Source organism: Haliaeetus albicilla, chromosome 4 (genome assembly GCF_947461875.1).
Source record: "Haliaeetus albicilla chromosome 4, bHalAlb1.1, whole genome shotgun sequence".
Taxonomy (NCBI): Eukaryota; Metazoa; Chordata; class Aves; order Accipitriformes; family Accipitridae; genus Haliaeetus; species Haliaeetus albicilla.
The window spans coordinates 7,762,663-7,788,590 of record NC_091486.1 but is presented as its reverse complement, the minus strand read 5'-3'; the positions used below and the strand labels follow the sequence as shown (position 1 = coordinate 7,788,590).

Genomic DNA, 25,928 nt, shown 5'->3' with positions numbered 1-25,928 from the left:
CATTGAGGTGCTGGAGTGTGTCCAGAGAAGGGCAACAAAGCTGGTGAGGGACCTGGAGCACAAGTCTTATGAGGAGCAGCTGAGGGAACTGGGGTTGTTTAGCCTGGAGAAAGGGAGGCTGAAGGGAGAGCTTTTTGCTCACTACAACTACCTGAAAGAAGGTTGTAGCGAGGTGGGTGTTGGTCTCTTCTGTCAAGTGACTAGTGATAGGGCGAGAGGAAATGGCCTCAAGTTGTACCAGGGGAGGTTTAGATTGGATATTAGGAGAAATTTCTTCCCCAAAAGGGTTGTCAAGCATTGGAACAGGCTGCCCAGGGAAGTGGTTGAGTCACCATCCCTGGAGGTATTCAAAAAGCACGTAGACAAGGCACTTCAGGACATGGTTTAGTGGGCATGGTTGATGGTTGGACTCGATGATCTTAAAGGTCTTTTCCAACCTAAACGATTCTATGATTCTATGAATCATGGAGGCATGCAGTCATCTACAGAAAATGTCTGACATGGTAAAGAAAGCCATTACTTCTCCACAGCAGCTGGGAACAATCCACCATGTCAGTTTTCCTCTGGTGACTTTTATGAGCAATTATTTTATTCCAGGTATGAAATGCCTCATCAGTTGCTACTGAGAATTAACTATATAGTAAAGTTTCTCTTGTTCATGTTTGAGTGAATGGTAGTATTGACCCAGTTCTCTATTGATAAATGAAACTTTTTACAGCTTTGATTTGAGCATAAAAGGCAGGTTCTAGGTGTTCCTCCTCCTTTAAAATGCTGGGATCAGATCCACTGCTGATGATCCACCCAGGCACATAGTATTAGAGTTGTGCTATGCCTTTCCATGTCCTGGAAGTGCATGAGGATTTAAATGCATTTATCTACCTCATGTAAAGCAGACTGGCACCAGTAGCATTGGTTAACCTCTTCAGCTGCTTTGCCCAATGCACGCAGCTGCACTTTGATCTGGCGGGTCTTTGTTCAGAAACTACCTTAATCTGTATGTTGCAAATATCATTTAGCTACAGAACAGCGATTACCAATCAATCAATGAGGTTTATTACCTCACCTACTCAATAAAGGTAAATGCAGAAGTACAGAAAAAAAGGTGAGGAAATGTATTGTTTCCCCGCTTCTTTACACCCAGTTAAAATATTTCTGTATTGAATCTTGTATTAAATGTTGTTTAAATCATCTTTTAGTTGTGTAAATTTTCCTAGTAATGAGTTTTAGAAGGTTGTAGAGAGACTGCAGAAAGCAACTGTTTTGCCCTTCAGACTGTTGAAGAAAGGCTCGTGCTGCATAAATGGAAGGGGGAATTAAGCCATTTCCCGGAGCTGATCACAAAGAAATGAAGTTGCTTGTGTATGATATGGCTTACCTACCTGTTCTGCAAAATAAAACCTTAAGTTTGGAAGAAGCTTCCTCCAAGACAAGCCAGTGAAATCCTTACACCTTACACAGAGTGTTTCAGTTATCAGCTACAGCTAAGAGTTACATGAAACTATTATATTAGGTCTTCTTCTGCTACTTTATAAAAAGCAGCAATAGTTGCAACCTTGAGGCATAGTGACCTCCTACAGTGAAGACTCTAGACAGTTCAAGAAAATGGATGACTCTGAATACACCACAGTCTTTATTATGAAAGCTTTTTTTTTTATTTTAAGGTGGGAGAGTGTGCCAAAGAAGTAGTGGGAGAAAAATCTCCATCAGTTTGGACCTTTGAAAGAAGGATAAATCTTTTTCACTTGGGGTAGTGTCTGCTTGTATTTCCTGGTTCTTAACACACTGTCTTACTGGATCAGACCAGTGGTCTGCCTGGTATCCTGTCTTTGCTGGTGGCAATGGAGATGCTATCCAGGGAGAGCATGAGAGCCCTCCCCTCCTACATGCCCATTCCTCTCCTAATTCCCCAGAATCATTGAATTAGGAATGTTAAAGCATGATTTTTAACTGAAAGTAGATTATTCTAAAATAAAATATGACTTTAATTAATATTGCATTAATATTTGCAATGCCATCCATTTCCCCCCCAGATTAAATAAAATCTGTTCACATCAGAATTGTAAATATTAAGGTTTTGGGATGATTTATACAAAAGTGATGACTTTTTGTCCTTAACATTTACTGTTAGTGATCACTCACAGTCACTTGATTTAAGTATATCTTTATATTAACTGTTGTCAACAAGGGCTTTGTATTCTGAAAGCTATCATGTCATAGGTGGTATGTTAGGTGAAAGCTGTCACCTATCATATAGGTGGGAGATATGAGTTCTGTTGACTCTCAAGATCATGCTGCAAAGCTTATAGACCTATCCTAAATCAGGAGAAACCCAAGTTGTAGGTAGTTTTATGTTATTTTTAGTTGGCACAGGTTCAACTAGTGAATTACCATTAGTCGTCATTGGCTCACTGATGAATTCATGTCCTTTTAAATTATTTTTGAATGTGTGCCTACAGGCTCTAACAGGCTCCTTGAAGTAATATAAATGAATAAATCAGCGATAGGTATCCACAAAACTATTACACCAGGGAGTGTAAATGGTTTAGTAAGGAAGCACTTATTTAATATTAAATATTTGTCTTAAGCTTCTTACACCTTCTGTACAACTAACTCTTTAGTTGCTGTTAAAATGCTTATTTTTATGTGTGGTAGACAAGGCACAAAAAGTATCTGTGTGAAAGCTGAGGGGTTTGTAGAGAAGAGCTCGCGAGCTTTGTGAGTTAAAAATGAAATTTGGGCTAGGAAACAAATAGAGACATTTTATTCGTGGTTGCTGCTAGGGGTTTTTTGGTGGTTTTTTTGTGTGGTTTTTTTTTTTTTTTAAATCTGAGTGGTTGGGAGAAAAATGACATGATGACAGTTAATTATAACTAATCCTGCAGCACTTCAACACAGACTAATATAAAGTTCAGAGACTTCCACCAGCAGTTAGTTATGTCATTAGGAAGCAATGAGACTTTGCCTAAAATAGTTGTATTGTTTCTTGGCATCTGAAAAACCCACCATATTGCTTAGTAAATACATCTGATATGGTGCTGAAAACCAAGGCTATAGAAAAGAAGGGATATTTCAGCATATGTATGTAGGTCCTAAGACTACAAAGTGTCTTTTAAAAATATTTTTGATAAAAAAAAACAACACCAGAAATGTCACTCAAAAATAAAACTTAGGCGTTAGTAAGACCATGGTTCAGGTAACCTGTTTCAGCTTCTTTTATGTCTATCCAGGGTGGAAAATAAATCACTACAGAGCAGAGAAAGAAATAACTAGATGAGGATTTCAGAGGGAGGAAAACATTTTTAAAGTCAGTAACCGTTGGCTTGATCAGTTAGTAATATTAAGGAATGCTACAGCACATGGTCATTGCCTTTAGACAGGTTTGGGTCTGTTACTCCCCATCCTGCTGATGCTCCTGGGTGTGCTGCACAGGATGGCTTTGTGAATTATTAAAGTGGGAAAAAGTGTCAATGACTTGCTTCACAGATTACCTGATTTGTGAAATGACACCGATCTCGAGCCTTAACAGGAGAAATGTGGCAGAGAAGAGAGGAACAGATAGACTGAACAAATTCCTAAATGTGGTTAGGAGGCTGCAAATGCAAGTGCATGGGCTGTAATACATTTCTCTGGCAGGACAGCCTCAGCAGGAAAGTGATGTGCCTAGTAAGCAAGCCTTCAGCAGAAATGAACCTAAGCACCTGGCTTGACTGGAAGTGTCAGACAAATTCACTATCACCCTTAAATACAGAAGAAGAAAAAAGTAGGGGATGATTTTAAAATGTTTAAATCTTCTTTAAAAAAATGCAACAAAAATAGTTTCAAACTTGTTTTGTGGCTGTTCTTGAACTTTAGTTTAGCTCTTTTCCACATATATCCCACTTACATAGATGTGAATGATGTTTGAATTGAATCCTTACTACTGGAAACCGGTTAAATTTAGTATGTCATTTTATATTCAAAACCACAAAAAAGTGCAATTTTAGAAAGTTATGAAAAGCTTGATAAGGTGATGGAAAATTGTGTATAATGCATTTATTTTGTCTGTGTGTATAGACAGATAGGACATATAGTCAGGCATTCCTAAATGATTTGCAAAGGTACACAAGGTGCGTACAAATTCTGAAGAGTGCTGTGATGTTTAGGCACTAAACAGGGGGTCCCTGGGAAGGGAGAGAGTCCTGGTATGAAGGGAAGGCTCTTAGCCGAGTTGAACATCCCTCTCATCTTTGGTTCTTTAGGCAAAAAGTGATGACTGCTTTTTAGTGCAAGAAAGAACAGAGAAATCTGAACAATGTGGCTGGATATTAAGCTGTTGACTGAATTTCTGTTCATTCTTTCATCCTCTTTCTGTTCTGGAATTTAAATTCTTTTTTTTTTTTGGTCTTAAATATTGCAGCCATCTATAGTGTGAACGCTTTCCTATTTCATGTTGACAGGGAATTTAATAACAGTTCATTTAAATAATAAATTGTAGCAAGGTATTCTGTAGTATTATTAAGGCAGATTTTTTTCTAGTGTTAGAAATACTGATGTGTACTGGCTTTGTAAAATATTCACAAGATAAAGACAGCCAAATCCAGTAAAGTATGTCAGCAAGTGAAAGCTGTTCATCATGAGTGTGTCTGGGTCAAACCAGATTTCTGCAGACAGCTGTCTACATGCAAAAACTTCTTACCACCACTGACATCTTTGGAGGCACCCTTAATCTCTTGCATGGATGCTCAGAAGTATGTGACAGGGTTCAACCTCCTTGAGGCAAAGCCCTTCTTGGGAATCTTCTATGATGGTGTGTATCTGCAGAGCCCCAAGGTGTGACTAAGGACGATAGGCAAGAACTAAGCAGCATGTTAAAAATAGCAAGTCAATTTAACGTCAGCATCAGAATGCCATTATTGATTGTGTTGAGCAAATCCCTTACCTTGTATTTAACACTTAATTAAAGCAGTGGAACAGAAGCACTAATAAAGAGAAAAAAACCCAAAGCAAAACCAAAATTATAAGAGAGTATCTTGGTTTTTAGTTTTCTGTTCCATAGTCATCGATGGATTTCAAATCTAATAATTAGTCACTAGCGTGAGCCTTCTTTATCTCTTATTATCACTTTTACTACTAAATAAGTAGTGTCTCGGGGCACAAAAACCTTAACTCTTGACACATTCCCCATCTGCTAAATTATTGCCAGTTACTATTTGCAGGGAAGCCCTTCTTTGAGTAGATACTTGCTGCTCTTTCTGTAAAGCAGGACTCCAATCAGGAAAGGTTAATAGCTTGTGAAGTGCCTCCACTGAAGCTTTTCTTGCCCTGCCATGGCTGGTGAAGAGGTGGCAGATGTAGTGCTTCATGCTGCACCCTACTCATGTTTTTCTTTTAACCAGCACGCCATGGTACTTAAAAAGGACTTTCCCTTACACACCAATATAACTGTCGTGTTTCTTTGAATGTTAACAAGGGTATCACATTTTTAAACTCCAGGGGCTCTAGCCAAGAAGATAATTGGTCTTTTGCAGTAGTTCTGGTCTGTGCTATAATTTGTACTGATTATTTACTTGATAAATATTCCTCCCTCTTCAACCCATCATTGACATCAAAAGGTCTGATCCTGCATTCTCAAAATAAATGCTCAAGATGATCTCGAAATTTGAACGAGACAAATGATTCTGGGGTTGGTAACAATGAAAAAAGCCCTTGGAAAGATAAAGTCCGTAGGAGGCAGGTAGTGTTTTCTGATCTTCATGTTCCAGTGCTGATACAGTTGTCTCAGCAGATGTGCAAACAAAGAATATGTCCCAAAAGGATCTAGAGTGCAAATAGTTAATGCTCTCCTTTCGTGGAAGGAATGTAGGACGTTGGTTCTTAAGTCCGAATGATAATGTATTATAATTATTTTATAACAACCAGTGATTTTCTATGCAAATCCACCCTCCCCGACTGCATATGGAGTGCGAATAATGTAAATGTTCAAATGTTTTTCTCCCTTTGGTAGAAGTTAACTTTCACTTGGAAAGATTTTCAATGTGTAAAACGTTAAGGGACAGCTCTGGCCACACGGCTGTTGTTTGTCACGGTGCTCGCTAGGTACAGAAAGCCTTGGGTTGCTGACATCTCTGCAAAAGAAGCTGGCCAAGGCCAGTCAGCCATGGAGGAAATACTCTACTTTCATTCCCATTATTAGAAAAGCTCTTTGATTGCTCTGTTTTGTTTTGTTGTTTTTTTTTCTCCCCCTGTGTAATATGCAACACCTGTAATCCCCTGTGGTACAGTACACAGTGGGGAGTGGAAACAGTGGGATGAGCAAAAGCGAGTCTCCATAAGATGGCTAGGGAGGCACTGGGTGATGCAGTGGGGTTAAATCTCCACTGATATTTAGGTCCGATTTCTAATTTACACCCAGCTGTGGTGTATAATAAAGTCATGCCGTGTGTCCCTTAGGAAACACTTGCCACCTTTCCTGGGACACAAAGAGCAGAACTTGGGTGGAGAAGAATAGGAAGGGACAGATGGCTTGTGGAGAAGAAGGGGCTGGTGTGCTGATCAACCTCTGCCTGTCCAGCGAACTCCGCGCCGCAGGGAGGATTGATTTCGGATCCTGGCTCGGCAGTTATTTCAGGTTTGGACAGGGATGCACGCTGGGATTTGGGGTATTGTACTCACTAGTGGGTGGTGGGTTTGGACCCAACATTAAGACCAGCTGTAACTATTCACAGAGGTATGCTCTAACTCGAATGTTAGTAGAGATAAATATCCTGCCTGTATGCATTTCTTCTGTTACTAAAGAAGTCATCACCTAAGGATATGTTCACAACAGGACTGCCATCAATTATGCTGGTGTCTTGATAACTCCATAATTAAAAATAAATTATGTTTTGTCCTTAATAGGACTAGTATTAAACTGAATGCCTGTTTAATCTCTGTTAAGTCTGCCACAAAGAAATGACACCATGAGAAGTGTGAATGAATGATATCCCTTTTCCCCCCTCCCTGTTTCTAATTACACATGATGGCACTTGCAGTGTCCCTTGTGAATGCACAAAATTGGTGCAGCAGGGGAAATGCAAGCTTCCGTGTGCTGCAGTCTGTTCATTAGCATTGATTTCTGTGGCACTACCCCTAAGGATGAGAGGATAATTCCTTTTTTCAGGTTCTCATGATCCCAGCTTATAATAGACTATTAAAAACAACTTCTAAACCTCCCTGCAAGTTCTGGAACAATGAGAGATTCAGGAAACTCCTCGTAACCCACCTTTCCGTGGAGCATTAAAGCCCAACTAACCACACCTACTTTGTGCCTGTCCTGTATGTACCACTTATCTAAAGCTGTGCCTTTCGGCTGCAAATCCATTGTGGCAGGCATTCATTATCTGCTTGGCTTTCTGCTGCTTTTCTATGCTGCCATTGACTTCAATATGAAAGCTGGTACTACAACAGTAAAAACGCCATAATTCATATATGGAAAAAGGTGTAATTTGTTTGCAGTTATAATATCCTGGTAAAGATGACATAGTTCATATTTTTCTTCTCCCCCCCCCCCCTTTTTTTTCTTCTCCTGAGTTGTAGTAGCTTTTGTGCTACTGTGTAACAAACACCATCACTACCACCAGGCTTACAAAGTCTTCACTGTAACAAAAGATAGAAACCTGATCAATTAATTCATCTAAGTGGGTTTGATCTGATTTGTACAGTGCCTTTTCTTAGCTTTGGGCACAGGAATAAATACTGAGTATTAGTGAAAAGCGTTCAGATTTCCTGAAAGTTCCACATTAATTATTACTACAAAAATTGCACCCAACATACTTTCCTTGATTTGTTTTTTTGGTATCTTCCTCTTTTTAAAAAACAGCCACCTAAAGAAAGAACAAAATTTAAGCCCAACTGTCTTAAGTAACAAATCATAGTATGTGCATATTAATGGTAAAGAGCGAGAAAACAAATCATAGGTGAGCCCTAATTTTGATAGCTCTTCATCCGCATTACTCTAGTAACTACTAGATAACATAAAAATTGATAGAGTATTATGGAAGACTTCCTAACAAATGCAGAATATATTGATAGGGACATTTTGTAACACAGTTTGCTCACTTTCCATTAATGCTATAGTGGGAAGCTTGTTATCTCATACCGTTTTCCTCTGAATTTTTTCTCCCTAAGAAACAGACAATAAACTTGGCGATGCGATTTTATGCAACTTTATGCAACTCTGTTTTTAAGCCTGGAATTCCGTGTTTTGAAACTGTTCTTTGTTCCTGTATAAGCTTTATTCCAGATGCTGTGCAGGCAGGTTGGTTCACATCCCCGAGGTCCCGAGTACAGAAAAAGACGGCTTCTTTGCCCATCTTGCTGAAGATAGACCTGCCTCTAGTCTGTGGCTTTCTGCCCAGCTCTGCTGGAACTGGCTGTTGCATCGCAAGGCTTGCCAAAATTTTGCACAATAACAAGCTCCAATCTACATAACACCTGGCCTGTACAAACCAGGTCATTATGAACTTGATCCAAGCTGTCATTCAAGTGGCTTTGTTATTCCCTTCTTAGGCTGAGCCAGTTATCCATAAGCAAGAACTGGCTTAATGCTTCCAGTACTCACAGGACTTGGGTACCAGTTTTCTTTCTTTGAGCCCCACAAAGCAGGCGAGATCCATGTAACAAGAGGATCACAAATAGCAGAAACGAGAAGAAACAACAAGTGATCTGGGCTAAAACCCAGCCTAACAGGTTACTCTGAGTTCCAAGCTGCTTCACACTCTACATTTGTGCTTTTATTTTCCTGTCGCTGCTTCTTGTTCTCTTACTTCAGCTTTTCTACTTAAATTGAGAAAAGCAGGTTTATTTCATTATTTCCTACATATTCACTCCATATTCATTTCCTACACATCTTTTAGGTATGTATAGTCCTCCATAAGGATATTGAGGAAAGCTAGAGTCTCGAGGAAGAGAATCAAAGCCGAAACATGTGCGATGAAGGGAGCTAGCACTCAGCTGGCTGTAGGACAGCGAGGACTCTTTTTCTCGCCCTCTTGTGCCGCCTCTTCTATTAATCAGTGCTACTCTTGGGGCTGCGGGGGGGGAGCTCAGGCTCCCATACCCAGATGCTAGATTAGCTGCATTAATGCAAATTCTACATTGGCAAATTAAGCCAAGACTTGCAGTGGTGCAGTTTCCCAGCTGCTTCAACTCCAGATTAACCACGGGGTGCAAAATGCAACTATGCTTGGCAGACGACAACGTGAGGGCTGTAGGAAGGGAAACAAAGTGTAACTGCCTGTAGTCCAGGGCCAGTCAGGAAAAAAAGAAGTGTCATTTGTGAAAAACTCCTGACATTTCAAGAGGTGATTTCCATTCTGTATCAGACAAAAATGAGACCTTTTAAAACTTTTCAATGGAAAAAAGAAGCAGGCAGCAGAAGCTGGGGCTGGTGCAGCCCAGGTGGGTGCCCTCTGCCACTCACTGTTGGGCGTTTGGGGTAGGGCTTTCTGACCTGGGAAACATCCAAGTGAAAAACCTTTTTAAAACAAATTGTCATTGAGGAAGTGTTTCCACTTTGGCAAATACAACTTTTCTCACAAAACTTTGTCTGGAACATTCCTGACCAGGTGGAGTGCCATCTCTGGTGGACTCTCCTTCCGCGGTGAACTTCCAGGCAGATGCCTAATAATTCTTGAGAGCAATGGGCAGGGCTGAACCTGGAGGCAGGAAACTGGTGTTTCAATCCCTGATCCGGATTTCACGCCTTATGGTAAGTACCATCACGTTGCTCTGCCTTCATTTCTACTCTGCTGCCTCTTGCCTTTGTAAGATAGAAGCTTTCTGAGACAGGAACACTTGTTTCTCATACAGAACCTAGAACAAGAAAGTTCTGGTTTCATTTAGAGCCTGTAGATGCTGTGAAGAATCCTTGCATTGGGATTTACCAGTATCTAATATTTCTGTAAAGGAAAAATAAAATGAGAAACATGCATGATACAACTATGTCCATTAAAACATGATATGCATTGTTCTTGTTAAATGGAAAATGTCTGGTGAGCTAATTTTTGGAGCCTGAATAGGTTATCGCCGGGGTGCAGTGTTAGTGCAAAGGTCATGTACTGCTCTTGAAGGGCCTGATTGTCATTCGTTTATACCAGTTTCATGTCTGTGGAGTTATTTCTCATTGTCAGTAGTCATAATTAGTTTCACACTCCACACAGTGTGCGAACAAACCTTTTTTAACGGCGCAGAAATAAGAACTGTGTGAAAAGCGGGAATAAATATTGTAGTAATTTCATTGTGCATACAGTCACCTGGTATTTGCTGAGTTGGATATATGCATTAATTTTTCCTGAATAACACCTAAACTTACTGAGTAAAAAAAAAAAGCATTGGTTGCGCTGAATAATGCCTATTTGAATTTTTAAACAGTGCAGATAAACTAAACTGAGATCATTCACTTCATGTATTTAAAAAGTGATGGATTCAGTATCCACCCTGGCTCCTCTCCCTGCAATCAATAAATATTGCCTCCTTGATAGAGGACTTCAGCCAGTTTGGTGATCTCTTGCACTAATTAAATTCCTGAAGATATGACTTAGATGACTTTGAAAGTCAATGGGACTAACGTTCCTCCTCAGGTGAAGCTTGTAGAGAGTGTTAATAGTGATTACTGGGGGTCGTTACGGGAGCGCTGGAAGTGTCCGCAACGCCGCACGGCGAACAGGCTTAGAAGACCGGTGAAAAACACAGAACCGGCGATTTGGTGCGGGCTGAATTCACCGTTGAAACTGAAATTAAAAAATGACGGGCTCCTTCTGCAGAGCTGCTGCGTATCTAACAAGGCATGTGGAAAACTCGGTCTCCCTTTCTCTTAAAAGGCTAAGAAATAGCTTTCCGCGGGTCCCGGCCCCTCCACGCCGTCGGTGTCTCCCTCCCTACGGCTGCCGGGCCTCGCCAAGCGGCCCAGGAGCCACCGGCCGGAGAGTGGCCGGCGCGACCCTTCCCGGGGCGAGGGCGCAGGCCGAGCCGAGACCCTCGGCCCCGGGGGCGGACACCGACACCCCCCCGGGTCCGACCGAGCCCTCCGACTCCCCCCACCGCGCCCGCCGAACCGCCTCCCTGCTCGCCGTCCCGCGTCCCGTCCCGTCCCGTCCCGGGTCGCGGTCAGCGCCGCCCGCCCCGCGGCCGCCCGGCAGAGGGCGTCAGAGGGCGCCGGTTCCTCCGCCGGAGCGGAGCGGAGACCAGGCGGCGGCGGCGGCGTCGTCGGGATGGGCGGCCGCCGAGCCTCCTCCATCTTCGCTCCGCCCGCGGCAGCGCGCCGCCGCGCCCCTCCGCGCTGCGGGGCCGAGCCGGTGAGTGAGGGGAGGGAAGGAAGGAGGGGAATTACGCGCTCCTCCCGCGGGAGCGGCCGGCGCCGCCCCGCCGCCCGCCCGCCCGGGCTCGCCCGCGGCGCCGGCTCCGCAGAGCTGCCCGCCTCCCGCAGCGGACCGCGCCGGGCTCGATGTGGCGACCCGGGCTGTGAGGAGGTGCGGCCGGCCCGGCGCCGGGGGAGCGGGTGGGTCCGCCCGGGGGTGGTGGTGGTGGTGGTGGTATTGGGGGGGGACCTGCCGGGTCGCGCCGCGCCGCGCCGCGCTGGAGAAGTTGCTGCGGGTTTTGGGACGGCTCCGGCTGAAATTCCCGGGCTGGCTGGCTCGCTCGCTCCCGGGGCTGGGCTCCCCGGCTCCTCCGAGCCGCCCCGGGGCGGGGAGGGACGGTGTGGGAGCACCGTCAGCCTGCGCGAAACAGGTGAAGTTTTTTAATAGGTATCGGCCACTTAGGGCAGCGCGCCGCCGCCTCACCGCCCGCTCGGGCTCGGCGCGGTAGCGGCCGCGAAGTGCGGTCCGCCGGGGAGCTCTTGGAAGTAGCCGGGGTTCTGCTGGCGGAGCTGGCTCTTCTGGGGTTTGTGCTTTTCGTCACGCGGGATGGCTTGATAAAATCGTACTTTTTCACTCACCCGCCCCCCCGTCACAGCGCTGAAATTGTGTTGGAGTTGTCGCTTTCCCTCCATTCGTTCCTCAGTCGGTGATTTTAAAGAAGGCACTCTAATACGCGGCTTCCTTAACCGGTCGTTACTCCGAAGGTTTAGTCTGAATTTGTCACGCGTGTCGCTTTATTTGTTTTGTGAATCGTTATCCATTCAAGGTCAAACCGTAGAGAGTTTGGACTTTATTCGTGTGAAGATATGAATGAGGGCTAGCTGTAGTCGTGTGCCTTCCCTCCTCCTCTCTCCCTCCCTCCCACTCGTGTGCCTGCCTGAGCGTTTCTGGAGAAGGCTTTTAAAAGAATAGATGAGGGTCGTAAAAGTACTTGCTGACCGCTGCCTCCAGCTCTTTTGCATAATTGAAATACATCGTTTAACTCCTCTAACGAAAACAAAAAAATCAGCTTAAAGAATTGATTTCCTGAGAAGGTAATTTTTGACAGAAGCCGTGCGGGGGAGGTCTTCATATTGTGCGTGGGTGAGCGGGACAACGTACCTGTTAGAACTAGGTATCGCTGAAAGTACGTAAGAGAGAGCATGGTGACTGAGGGAGCTGCTGCTTCTTGTGCCTTGTGTCACGCAGGTGCCTCGCGGGGCTGTTCAACTTGCATCGTAAAATCTTCAAACTTTAAGGGAACTGATTAAAAAAAGTGGTGAACTCTTTAGGTTCTGGGAAGATTTCAGTGAGGTTTAAGTAATGTCATGTCAAAGATGAAAGCGATGGTATTAAAGTAACATGCTTGAGCACAGGGATACTTCTCAAAGAAGATGATGACAGGTACGGATACGTTGGGGTGTGTGATGTGTGTGCGACGCTGTGTGTTGGCTTGGCTGGTTTGTGGGGACGTGGTCAGCTCAAAATGCATAACATCACGTCTTTGCGGGAGTAGGCTCTTGGTGTTAAGTGCTAAATTTTCCGAAGGATGGAAGCGGAGAGATACTCTGCCTGCCTGCACCTTACACATTCGCCCAGTCGGTTTTAGAGCATTGTGGAAGTTACTGCTTTAACTGATGGCAACATCAACAAGAGGAGCACGATCCTGCTGTAAGTCATGAGAGTTTTGCGCCTTTCTTTGGTGGGACTGGGTAAAGTTTCATTGTTGATTATTACAAAAAGTATTTAGACGCTGTTCTCAGCACAGCCTTTTCTGCAAAATCAGGGAAGAGCAGGAGGTTGTACATTCTGCTTTTTTTATCTTGGTTCTGTGAGGGAAAGCTGTGTCTGCTCATCTTCATACACGAAAACAAAATTTTTCAGATTGCAGCATTTAAAAGCATTTTCTGAAGAATCAGAAATAAACACCACTCATTAGTAAGCTTCTCTTCTGCTTTGCCATGATGGTGTTTCAGAGATCCCATTTCACTCTGGTAATGGAAGACCAGAAGAGCTGTTGAGCTCCATCTGTATGCATTAGGGTAGGTGGTTGATTTGTACCTTGGGGCCGGATTATCTGCTATTTCATTACTTCTGGATCAGTAATGACATTCAGGAAAACTGTATTTGTAGTGACTGCTTTCTAGGGACGTCTCTTCACTAGAAAGCCTTACCGATAAGGATCGACTGACGCGTGTTTGCTGACACGCTGCTCTGGTAGGAGACGCTCATGCTGCTGCTTTTAGCTGCCTTTGACGGCACAAAAGTTCTGGGTTTTGTGAGTAAGAAGCGGGGATTCCCATAGGTCTCCTTGCACTTCAATATAATTTTTTTTTTTCCCTAACCAGTATTCAGTCTCTTTATGTCTTGCCCTCAGACAGGTGAGCAGAGCTCTCGTGCCTGTTTTAGACACTTGCTCCTTCTGTATTTGGGCACAGCAGCAACTATCCCAGTGGCTGGTAGTAGAGGAGAGCATGTGAGGAGCCTGAGCTGGAGTGGGTGAAACATGCCAGATGCTGCAGGCACCCTGTGCCAAGCTCACTGCTGAGTAACAGCGCAAAGGTAGCGATGCGAGAGTGGTTTTGGGGAGTGGAAAAACCAGGTGGTGGTTGCACTTTGGAAGCTTTTGATTCCCGTTCCTGTTGGTGGGTGGGCAGAGGGGGTCGTGGTGAAGATGTGCTGTGATGCGAATGGTCCTATCCAGGTGTCCAAGGCAACTCAGCTCATCTGGCTGTGCAGGCTGTAAGCAAAGAGTGGGATAAGAAAATACAAAAAATACCCCGAGTTGACAGTGCTGCACCGACAACATGAATACCTGTGTCTGCTCTGCTTCCCTGCCCTGCAACGCTGCTTGCGCCCCCATACCTTAACCGAAAGGGATTACGAAAGCTGAGCAGCAGGGATGCTTTTGCAGATTAAAGAGGTGATGGAAATGCCTCCAGGCTGTTGTTCAGGGACATAAGTTCTCCATTCTCGTTAGAGGTATACGCTGTGCTTTAATGGTGTGTGCAGTGCCGGGGCTCAATGCTATCGATGGGCTGGATGGGGGGAAAGCGGAAACCTGTCTGCTGGAGTCGCCTGATGCAAAGGTGGTTCTGGGAGCTTCTTGGGGCACTTTGTAGGTGAGGGAAGCAGTCCTGCTGGACTGCCTTGAAGCATATTCAAAAAGTATGTGTCTAGGTTGTTGATCATTAGGAACTTCTTTGAATCTCGGGGGTTTATGTTTCAGTATGGTGAGACAAAAGCATTGTTTTCACAAAACATAGCTGCTTTGTTGTTTTGTTAACACACCAGAAAATGGAAATTTGTCTTGTCTTGGCCACAGTTCACAGGCTCCTGTGTTACCAGTGTGGCTGAGGAAAGGGCGTGCTGCTGGGACTGCCTGGGGGTGAGAGCTCGTGTGGTTTGCCTGTAAATCAGAGAAGTTAAGAAGCTATGGATGGGCTGTCTTGCCTCATTATAATCAAGTTTCATGATAAGATGGAATCAGACTTCCTGGCCAAAAATCTCTGTGCTGTCGTGGCGTGTTGCTCCGTGTGTTCTGCGTCCTCCTGTGCCGTGAGGTTTTGCCCACATGTGCTCCAGCTCTTCGCCAGAGCTTTGAAATCTTAATTTATTACTGACATAGCATTCCAGATATTGGTAAAGCTACCTTTGCTGTTGTTTGCCCCAAGATGATGTAAAGTAAATGGTAGGGCATGCTGTGAAATGCAGGTGTGACTGCCAGGCGAGGCCGGGATGGTGCCGACAGATGCTGAAACCCGTGGTGCTCCTTCTGGAAGCCATGCATCCCACCACATCCAAAGCTGCTTCCAGGGTGGTGATGAAGTGGTAGGGGATACAGGTGAAGCACCACCGGCAAAAAAAAAAAAAAAAATCCCAGGGATTTGTGCCAGAGGATAAAAGAGTTGTGCGGGTCATTTAAAACCAGAAACTCTGCAAGGAAGGCAGGTTTCTCTGCTCGCTCTGTGCGTCTGCAGAGGTCCAGCCTCTGAGTCAGAGACGAACCATCCTGCCTTACTTCTGCGTCTAAGCAGAAGTGCTCATTGTCTGCAGTCTTGCTTTGAACACGAGTACCAAAAAATACTGTGCTTTGGACTAGCAAGCTTACCATAAGCATGCCGGTAATGCTATTTCTGCTTTGAATACCTCCTTACTGAGTCATCTTTAGGCATTCCGTTGTACTTCTGCTGTATCTAGTTTAAACAATTGAGTATTAAGGACATGCTGCATCATTTTTGTTGGGAATGCTTTTAGTTGCGCTTCCTTTCCTAATGGATTTTTATTTGTTAAGCTTTTATTCTGACTGAAACAAAATCTGCTAATTTTTTTGGAGAAGCTTTTTGGTTGCTTCTCTCTCTTTTTTAATTGAGTCTCATCTAGCTAATGCTCATATTTTGCGTCTGAAAATAAGCTAGCTACTTTAAAAAGGGGTGGGTTGTTTTTTTTCCCACCTGCACTCACATAGCAGGCAGCTATTTTGAGAAAGTGTATGAAATGGGTGAGGAAAGAGAGATTCAAGGACCACCGAGAAAGCAAAGTAAAAACTGTATTAGTGATGTAGTAAATCCTACCCGCCTAAGCTGTCTTTTTATCTGCTAGGCTGTGCCTCCCTGTTGCCTACCTGTTAAAGCACTGTCCCCTTTACTTGGCGTTAGAAACCGGCCTTCTGTGGGGCTGCTGAGCGGAGCCAGAATGTGTGTGTGATGTATGGTATCCACGTGTGTGCTGGGCAGGCGGTAGCAGAGATGGAATAACATGCAAGATAATCTGCTGTCCGATACCCGCAGTGGCTCCGATGTCCCCTGGTGATGCCGACTGTCCGTTGATAAAGGCAGAGCGTGTAAACCGAGTTGCAGTGCAGTAAAGTATGAAAAGTATTTCAGCTGAGGTGATGTGACCTGAATGGGTAGTATGAACGAGGAGGGAGGGAAAAGAAATGGTTTTATAAATGAAATGAATGTTTAAAACTACTTAAAAACTATTAGAAAGTGGAGAAATAGTCACCCTCCTGACTCAGTTGCTGAAATAGAAAATGTAAGTGTTTCTGCAGAAAAGGGATATTCTGATAGTGAATAGTGGGTATTTTTGAAAGGTTGGAGATAGTCTAAATTAATGTGGCAAACTTCTGGTCCCAGCCTTGCTCAGAGTGAGGGCGGACTCCTTGTCTGTCTGCAGGTTGTGAAGAACGGACAGTTAAAAGATATTACGTGCCATTTGGCTCTTTCAGACTGGCGTAACCTTCCAAAAGAAAGATCAAATGAAACAATCTCTTCAGTTGTTAGGTATAATTATGGCCGTTTCTGATCCATCTCCCACAATGGCTTGTAATTCATATTGGCTTTGTTTCAGCACATGGTGAGAGCAGCATGAGTTTCTGTCTGCTGTGTTTTGAACAGGAGATTGTGGAGAATGTAACTTGCCATAGCAGATTGTGGGATATATAAGTATATACATAAAAAAAAAATAATTTTTTTGGTATATGTATGACAGGACAGTGGTATTCAGTCTTCAGATAGATGTTTTTATCTTTGCTTAGGCACCTAATCTCACTGAATTGCTGGGTTTTCATTGCAAAGTAGATGTCAGCAGACAGTAGAGAGCAGAGCAGTGAGGCTGAGGGTACTGCAGTATGGAGGTAGTGACTCCTGGGCATTAAGGTATGCTTCTGAGATACTTAGAAAACTGTAGGCTGCAAATATTTAAGATTCTGTAATTAATTTCAGATATCTGTAGTAAACACAATATACAGCTTTAGTAAAGGCAAAAGCAGTGGACTCTGTGATTGCAACTATCGCAAGCAATGATGTACAGTTCATGTAGCATCAGGTTTTAGTGTGTGGTATTCATTCATGAAAGAAAACTTAGGTGCTGGGAGGCTTGACAGATATGGCAAACTTTATTTTACAAAACCATCCCAACAGAAACACACAATGGAATTTCTTCTTGTGTTTCTTTTTTTTGTGTGTGTGTGTCTTGTTTTGCTATTTAAAAATTCATCTGTGCTCCATCTCGTGAAATGTTCTGAAACAGTCAGGAAAATAACCTGTCCTGTGTAGGAATATGCATTGAATTAAATTACAGTTAATAAAACAGAGAATACGCCCACAGCAAAAAATGTGATGGATTGAAGAGCAACCTGAAGATGTAGCACAATAAAGGTGAGTGCAATTCAGCCTTTAATGAATGGGATTAAAACTCGTGTTTATGAGTGAGGGAGGCTTTCCACTGGGACGGAGTCTGTTTTGTGGCTGCCTTTTTGTCTCTAGTGGGTTGAAAGAGAGCTCTCTTCCAGAGCCTTTCTGAAGCTCAGCACGGGTGATTTGTATTCTCCCTGAGAGTAATTTGTCAGGAGATGAACAGCAATACGCTCTGTGTTTGCTGGAATAGCAAAGACAAGTCCAGTTAAAGACTTATTTTTGGGGGTAGAGTAATTTTTAAACTTTCCATCAAAAAAAAGTCATAAATACCTCGCTTGGCCTAGATTTTTTTCATCTCAAGTACTTCAGTGGCAAGTTCAGGTGCCGCATAAAACTGAGCGGTGCAGAGCTTCCAGTTAGGGAGGACACAATTTGGTCCATGGAGAGCGTATTGCTAGTACAAGGTCACTGTTTTGGAAGACGTAAAGTGATTTGGGAACTCGCTGAATTTGTCTAAACATTGCCGTATTTCGTTGTAGTATTTTTAAGTAAAACTTGGATTCAAAATGGAAACTGAGACAAAGTAAGCAAAAGGTTAAATTTCCACCAAACAAAGCGGTCATTTTTCTGGAATAAAACTTAGCTGCCTCTAAATGAAATCTTTAATGTTGCTTTCTAGCAGAAGCAAAAAGAAAATAAGCATTCAGTTCTAGTTCAGTTGTTTTTTCTTTTGGGAAGGGAGGTGTGTGTGTGTGGGGTGTGTGTGTTGGTTTTTTTTTTTTTTTAAATATTTTTTTCCATATAACAGAGAAGCCCATTAATCTCCAGGTCCAGCTCTGAGAGGATTGAGGATTGCTGTCTTCCTGTTACTTCTGCTTTGGCGTTGAGCTGGGAAGGATTCTCTTTTCTTCTCCAGTATCAGGTCTAAATTAGGTATTAAAGACATACATTTGATAGAGTAGCTCTCAAGTTATTTTCTGAGGCTTTTGTTAACCCTTCTCAGTTCTAGATGATGCTCTGGTTCATTTTTTGTATCTCTGGAGCTTGAGGCTGGAATTTGGTAAGGGAGGATTTCTTTGCAGAGGTTGCTGCAGTACCTTATTATTTTGTCTTGTTTTGCTGAACTCCAGGACACGTGAAATGAGTCCGAGATGTTTGGTCAGCGTACTGAAATGATCAAGATAAACGTGACTGGGACAATGGGTTGCACTGAAGCTAAGCTGGTGGAACACCAAGCAAATATAGAGAAGCTTTACAAGTTGACAGGGAGTGGTGAGGTAAATGTGTGGTTTATAGAAAGGAAAACAGTAGAATGTGTTTAAAATGATAGAAAATTGCTTGTACTAGGAAGTTTGCAAAGATGATGCAAATTTGGTATTGGGACCAGGGAAAAGGGATGTGCGAGTGACAACCAGGAGATGGTAGGAATTTGGAATGGGGATGCGATATGATGGGGAGGAGTTTTGGTGAGTGCAAATGAGAAAGAGGAGAGGTAAACAAGCAAGCTGGTGTCAAGAAATGGATTTGGACTGCAAATGTGTTCAGAAACCAAATGGATTGAAGCCTCTGAATGACAAGGAGGGAAGAAAAGACATGAAAAAGAGACATGATGCAGCTTCGATTTCAGTGAGCTGCAACAAAAAGAGGATGTTTTGTGTCACTCTGACCGTGATGGAAATAGGAACTACAAAGGAGAGGAGAAACTTTAATGAACAAACAAGATGGAGACAGAAATGATGGAGGCATGTCAAGATTTGTTTTTTCTCTTAAAATATAAAAAACCCTACTCCCACCCTTCCAAAAGCCAATCCCCTGCTCCCCGCCCCCCCCCCCCCCCCCATTTAATAAATTTAGGCACATCAATGGTAATATATCATGTCAAATTCATTTGATATATTTGCTTATATCATGTCTAATTTTGGCAGGAAGTATAACACTAATTACATTTACTGTCAAGTTGATTGCCTCTTCCCTGCACAGCGCTAGCTGAGCCTGGCTCACTCTCTGTTTAAATAGGTGTAACTTTTTCCCTGGCTTTTTGGAAGAGTCTCGGCTGTGGAATACCCTTTCTCTCAGTCTAGAGAAATATTAGCTTGTCAGTCTTCTAGATGAGCTGTAATGACTTTCTTATCAGGAAAGGTTTAATGCAGAAAGGTATTGATGGGCTAGAATTACCAGATTTGTTTGGTTTTTGGGGGTTTTTTTTTGAGCTATTGGGAGGGGTAGGATATATTTGGAGGGTTTTTTTGGGTGTGTGTGTGCAAGGTGTTTGGCACCTTTGTAAAAGACAGCATACATTAATTACACTTTGAAAAGAAAATGCAAGATGCCTTTGTGGGCAGTTCTGAAGATGACATGCTTTCTTGGTTTTCTAGGTATCAGCCTCTGTGTTTGGCAGTTTAAAAATACAAATTAGATGAAGACAACACATAATAAGGATATTACTTTGATTCTGGGATGCTCCTTACACATATTTCTGAAAGAGGCAACAGGGAAGCTGAGTAAATAATTTTGTGGAGAAAAAAGGGGGTCAGGAAGGCTGAATGGGGAGTGGTGTTAGCAGGAATAGAGAAAATGGAACTTAGTACTGTGGCATCACTGAAAATAATCATAGCAATAGTCAACCTCCTGCAGAGGATGATGAGGGGGAATCCAGTATGGGATGCAAAACTTTATGCAGCTATAAAGGCATTTTCAAAGCAATTTGCCAAAATACCTCTGGAAGGCAGAACATCTAAACTGAAGTGATTTGGAAGGGCAGGCAGAATTTGGGAAGCATCTGATACTGCAGAGGAGCACATTTGGAGGTGAAAACTTTGGGAATTACTTTTCCAAAATTGACTCCAGTTTGAGGTTAGGATTAATGCATGTCTGCCTTCAGGAAGACACAAATAGTTACTTTTTTCTGCTAAACTTGAGAAGAAAAATCTGAATAACACTACTGGGACTGAGAGCTAAAGGTCAGAAACTTTGAATAGCAGCATTAATTGCTCCCTTTAAAGGATATAAAGGATCAGAGTCTTTAAGGGTTTGCCTAAGGATGAGAGCAATATTAATGCCAGGAAGTGATGACACAGCAAGACTCAAAAAGGGGAGAGGCAGGTTTTGTCCTTGTTACTTGAAAGTAAGATCACATACTAGTACCTTGTGTGTTGACTAAATGTCTGAAGTATTGCAGCATTACTTCAGTCGTGTGCTGTGTTTAATACTTTCTATTCCATTGTGTAGGATCAAGCATCAAGAAATAGTAACAGCAGGATTAGAAGTTGCAGTGCACACTGGATGGCCCTAGCGGAGAGAACTTTTTAAAAACTTTTGAAACTCTTGTTAAGTCTCTGCTAGATTGTTATCACAGCCTTTCAGTAAATGATGCCACACTTGATTTTCCATCTTTGTCACCTTCAGGTTTGCATCTTTGTGTTTGCAAGTTATGCTCTGTTCTCTTAGGTGATGTTTTAATGTTGCTGACTCCTATTAAAAAGATATGGTGGCTTAGAATATGTGAATTATCCTATGCATGCTCCTCCTACATTGCTGAGCTCTTATTGTTAGTTCAGGCTATATTGCAAAATGCAAATATTGAGGGAATCAGTGATATATGATAGAATGTGCCATTGAAATGGATTATGGTTTTTCATCTTGGCAATGATTTTTAAGAAACTTGGATTTCCACAGCTGCCTATAAGGTTCTGTATAATGATAATGAAGTTATTTCTGCTTTCCTTCTCTCACTAGCATATTCAGAAGATTACTTGTGTGCTTATTCGTGCAAGCAAGGGTTTTGGAAATCAAAAGTTTCCCAGTGTTGCAGAAACAAATGAAAAGCTTTGTTGTGTCTACAGTTATGTTTGCAAAAGAATCCTCATTGTAAAGGCACTTGATGCTAAAAATTTTTTGGGGATTTTCTCTCTCCTGAGATGCTTTTGCTACTCTTTGCTTCCCTTGCTCTGTCCTTTAGAAAAAAAATCCTCTTTCCTCTAGGGAATGAGGAGGGTTGTGGGGGAATTATCATAATTTGCAAGCAAGAATGTTTTTTAAATATTAAATTGGTTTAACTTCATAGCGACAGGTGGCAGATTTTTTTCTCCCCTTGATTTCAGATATGTTTGTTGATGATCTGTGGAAAATGACTTAGATTTGGCTTTTTCAGTTAAAAAGAAAAAAAAGTACTTGCTTGCTGACTGCTTTTTAGGCTAAGTTACTGGGAGCTAGCCTTTGCTGGGATAGTTTTTGGAGTTTGTAAGGAAATCCTGTTTGACTATGTAATGATGTGTTTGGATTAAGTTTCCTCCCTATTGCACATTCTACAGAAAAATGTATTTTCTGTTAGTCTGGTAGATAGCTGTATAGGATAGATTTTGTTTGCTTTTGAAACAGCAGAAGTCTCCTAGGCAATTCTATTAAATTCCTATAATTCAAGGGAGGGGAGCGCACCTCCTTCCCTTTCCCTGCCCAACCATCAAATCCTCAGGCTGGGCTATATGTGAAGCTTATAGATATAGCGAGGAAACTTTTGATGCTGATAATCTTGGATGGTGTGTGGTAAGTAAAACATGAGGTTGCATACAAAAGAAGGTTAAAAACTTGTTTCCAAAGAAAAATACTTCAAACTGTAGCAATATACCCTTAGACTATGTAAGTGATCTTGATTTTTGCATTTTTTCTCTCTTAGTAGTATGAGTTCTGTAAGGATGGTGTGGGCTTGCTTATTGGATCAAATAAGAATGATGAAGGGAAACACTTAAGGTTGAACTCAACTTTAAATGCTTGAGGTATTTCATTGTAGTAAGCATATTTAAAAAATTTTAGCTGATGTTTGGCTGAGTCAAGACTTATGTGCTCAGGATGGACAGTGAAGATCCCATTAGGCAGGTGTTAAAGATTTGATGTTCTCACTGTAGATTGAATTTTTGTACTAACAATATCTGCAATTACACATTACAGAAAATATTTGCATTTTCTGTAGATTCAAATCCCCCAAAATAAATAGTTGCAGGTTGAAATACTGGCAGCCTGGCAGTGTATTTAAGCTTGCTCTGTAGATTACTATTACATTGGTTTGCTATCTGGGGATGCTGCTAGCAGAGCTGAAAAAGCTCTGAGCTGATTGTTATCAAGCTTTTAAAAGGAGTAGTAAAGTATCAGTGTCAAATTCTGTCTGAAAACTGAATATCTCTTTTTTTATGTGAACTTACCTAAAACTTGTAAAAATAATACAGTAACCAGTGTCTGACCTTATAATTAAAACTTCACTACTTTTTTAGATGTTAGTTTTGTCAAGATACTTTTGCAGTGTAATGCTCTGGGTGGCAGAGCTTTTTGTATTCTCCTCGATGGATAAATGATTAATGGTCTCAACACTGCCTTCTGGATCACCTTGTAAGAGGTCTCCTTCATCAATCTGGCAAGGGGATTGTATGGCAGTTTGCACCCTAATTACAGTCCCCAGCTGGGGATGTGCTGCTTAACAGATTACTTGTAGCAGAAGTACAGTCGGTGCAGATATAGATGACCATGGAGTTGTTTGACGCTCGGGTGCAAAAATTAGATTTCCTTTCTAGAAAAAAAATCCACTTCATATAAACAGTGCAACAGATAAAAATGTTTAGCTGGAATTAACTCTGTAACTTAAAGGTTTAATAATAACAGCGGTTCTGTGTTTCCCTGTTTTCATCTTTTCCCTTCCCTTCTCTTGCAGTCTTATAGACAAGGGCAGTATTGCAAGCCAGAAATTTTATTACCAATAGAAACATTAAGGTATTCCACAGGGCAAAACAAAAGTGATTCAAAAGGTGCTTTTACAGATAATAAGTTTTAGCATTGAACAGTTTACCCAGAAGACAACAGATTATTTCTAGTGGTCTATCATTATTGTTGGCCTTTTTTTCTGGCTCATTTGTGGTGTAATGCTGCTACTCAATTAAGATGTATTTCGGTAAAAACTATGAATGACAACTGCCCCACTTCCACCCAGCATATTGCTAAGCATATACGTATGTGCCTATTTCTCAGTCTGACAAATATGAGCATGTTGCTGAGAAACAGCTTATTTAAGGTCTAAGGCATGGAGGAAAACTTGCACAGCATCCAGTCAAACACAAAAGCAAAGTGCCTGTTTTGGTATTTGACAATGAGAGAATTTTGTGCTTTGGAAGGATGCGATTGCCAAATCGTTTTGTATATACCTATCAGTGTTGTAGTAGTCAATATTGCCAAATCAGATAACATGAATATCTTGGCAATCTGGAAAAAAATATGATTTGTTTTTTAATGATAAGCATTTATTTTCATGACTTAAGAAAAAAATTATTAAAGAGTCTGAGGATCGTCTGGGCACTGATAACTTCCCCCTGGGTCACATGTACTTGAAGAATAAAGGCAGTGAAAAGGGGTACCTGTAGATTGAGGCTGGAGGTAGAAAATTTGCAGTATTTGTGCTTATATCCTGAAGAAATAGAATTGAACAATTGTAGAGATAAGTATTTATGTTTAGGACAGTAGAAACCTTCAGTTGTGCAGCGGCTGCTGTGAAGGTGTGGGTGTGTATGTTTGACTTCGTCTAACTTGAAAGAGAAAAAAAATTTAAAAAGTCTTACTCAATGAAAAAGTAGGCAAATATACCTGACCTGTGTTTGAGTGCTATGGAATGGCAGCAAATCTTGGGAGTCTTCTCTCTACCTGTGGGCTTAACGCTCTTGGAGTATGAATGGGAGCTGATAGGCATGGGTAAAGCAGGAATTTATCACTGTCTTGTCCTAGGTTTGGAAGAAAGTCTCTTGTGAAGTTTTTACTCCTAGAGATGGTCAGATAATGGTTGGTTACGGTGCATTTACTCTTTCTGGGTTTCCTTCCCCATGAGAAATGGAGGAATTGACCCTAGAGTTGCTATATTATCTGGAAATTGCATGTACTGTATGGTGAAACCACTTCTGAGAGATCATTTGAAAGGTTCTGGTTTCTTTGACCCAGGTTTGCGATAAGTTGAAACTTGTGGCTTTCCTGTGTTCCAGTTCCCGTTTGCTCCTTTTGCCCCCATCAGAAGCGAGCAGTCCTTCCGTGCCTCGTCCTCTCAGCTAAAAACTAAAGGCTGTCTGTTCAACTTCTCTTTATTGTCTTGTTAAAAAGCAGATGCAATGTTTCCTTCATATCAGTCTTTCAGATGGGATAGCAACATGGTTTGGCGTTCTTGCGAGCATTCATCACTCTTCGGTTTGCAGAAGCAATTGGAAGCAAATGACCCAGGTTGTCGTTATTACTTATATTTTGTGTTTTTTCCAGTTCTGCGGCTTCGCTCCTTATTTGAGCTGCGTTGACATGTCATGAAACACCACATCTCTGTCTGTAGTCATGCATATTAATTGCCAAGCGATGCACTGCCTCTTGCTGATCTTGATTTTTCCTTTGGTGGTTCTCTCAAGTTTTCTTCCAGGACAAATGCATCGTAGGTACTCGAGAGGAAAACATTTTCTCCTAAATTATTTTAGCAAATGGAAACCCTTTTTTTACTCTGGCTGAAGACTTTGTCTTGGCTGCAAGCCTGAGAGATTTAAACATTTGCTGTTCCTTTTATTGTTCAAACCTGTGCAGCATATTTTAAGTGAGCGAGCAGTCTGTCAAGTTATTAGAAATCATTACTTTGCCACAGAGTTATTGAATGGATGTGAAAACAGGTGTTTGTCAGATTTTTACCTTCTGGACTGAATATTTTTGATGTTTGGGAACTTTTATCTGCAGTCAACCATTGTGCTTTGTATAGAAGAAGGCTTGATTCAGATTATCTGAGCAATCAGGGAGCAGAGATGCGGTTCTGTGATTCATAATTGAAATTTAGCCTTTAGATTAACTTCATTAGTATGCTGTTGAACAAGGACAGGGTGTTAATAAATGAAAAAATCCTTCTGGGTTTAAGCACTGAGTGCCACAATAGGTCTTTGCAGTTCATAATGAATTTTTATTTTTGCTGTGACAGCATTATTTTTGATTTGACCATGCTCTTTTTGTCTTTATTCATCAAAATTGTACAAATATTTCTGTACAGAGTGAGAGAGAAATGTTTTATCTAATGTGCGGTTAAACCCAAAATTCTTCTAGTAGAGCCACGTTTATGAGCCATTCTGAGATCAAGAAAAGGGACTTTAGAAAATAGACTTCAGTTTCCTTTCTAACCGATAATTTATAGTAATGAGTGAAACCTTACTTGTATTCTGAAAATACTTGAAACTTTCTGGGGAAGTAGAAACTACACAATCTCCAGTCATTAGACAGTAGGCTTGTAAATGTTTATAAAAAATGTACTTGTTTATCCTACTGAGATGAAAAATACTAATTTCTGGCTTCCATATTCTGATTACTTTGTAAATTCTTGATCTTGATTATTTTGTATCTGGATTTGCTTTAGATCATAGCTCAGCAAAGCACTCACTAGCACTAGAGC

At 42.0% G+C, this 25,928-nt stretch overlaps 1 protein-coding gene and 1 long non-coding RNA gene across 4 annotated transcripts in view; both read left to right on the top strand.

The window, feature by feature from the left end:
• Positions 1-10,310, top strand: part of LOC138685040 (uncharacterized) — a 205,935-nt gene extending 195,625 nt beyond the window's left edge. Inside the window, exons 6-7 of the long non-coding RNA XR_011324277.1 lie at positions 6,430-6,607; positions 8,250-10,310. This is a non-coding gene — a long non-coding RNA (uncharacterized lncRNA). The remainder of the gene's footprint in view (positions 1-6,429; positions 6,608-8,249) is intronic.
• A 911-nt stretch (positions 10,311-11,221) lies between these two features.
• THSD7B (thrombospondin type 1 domain containing 7B) overlaps positions 11,222-25,928 on the top strand; it is a 336,992-nt gene continuing 322,285 nt past the window's right edge. The window contains exon 1 of one of the 3 annotated variants that reach the window (XM_069780784.1): positions 11,222-11,312. The gene's annotated coding sequence lies outside the window, so the exon portion shown is untranslated. Of the gene's footprint in view, positions 11,313-11,366; positions 11,516-25,928 lie in introns of those variants that run through there. The other 2 variants (XM_069780785.1, XM_069780783.1) reach the window with 2 other exon arrangements.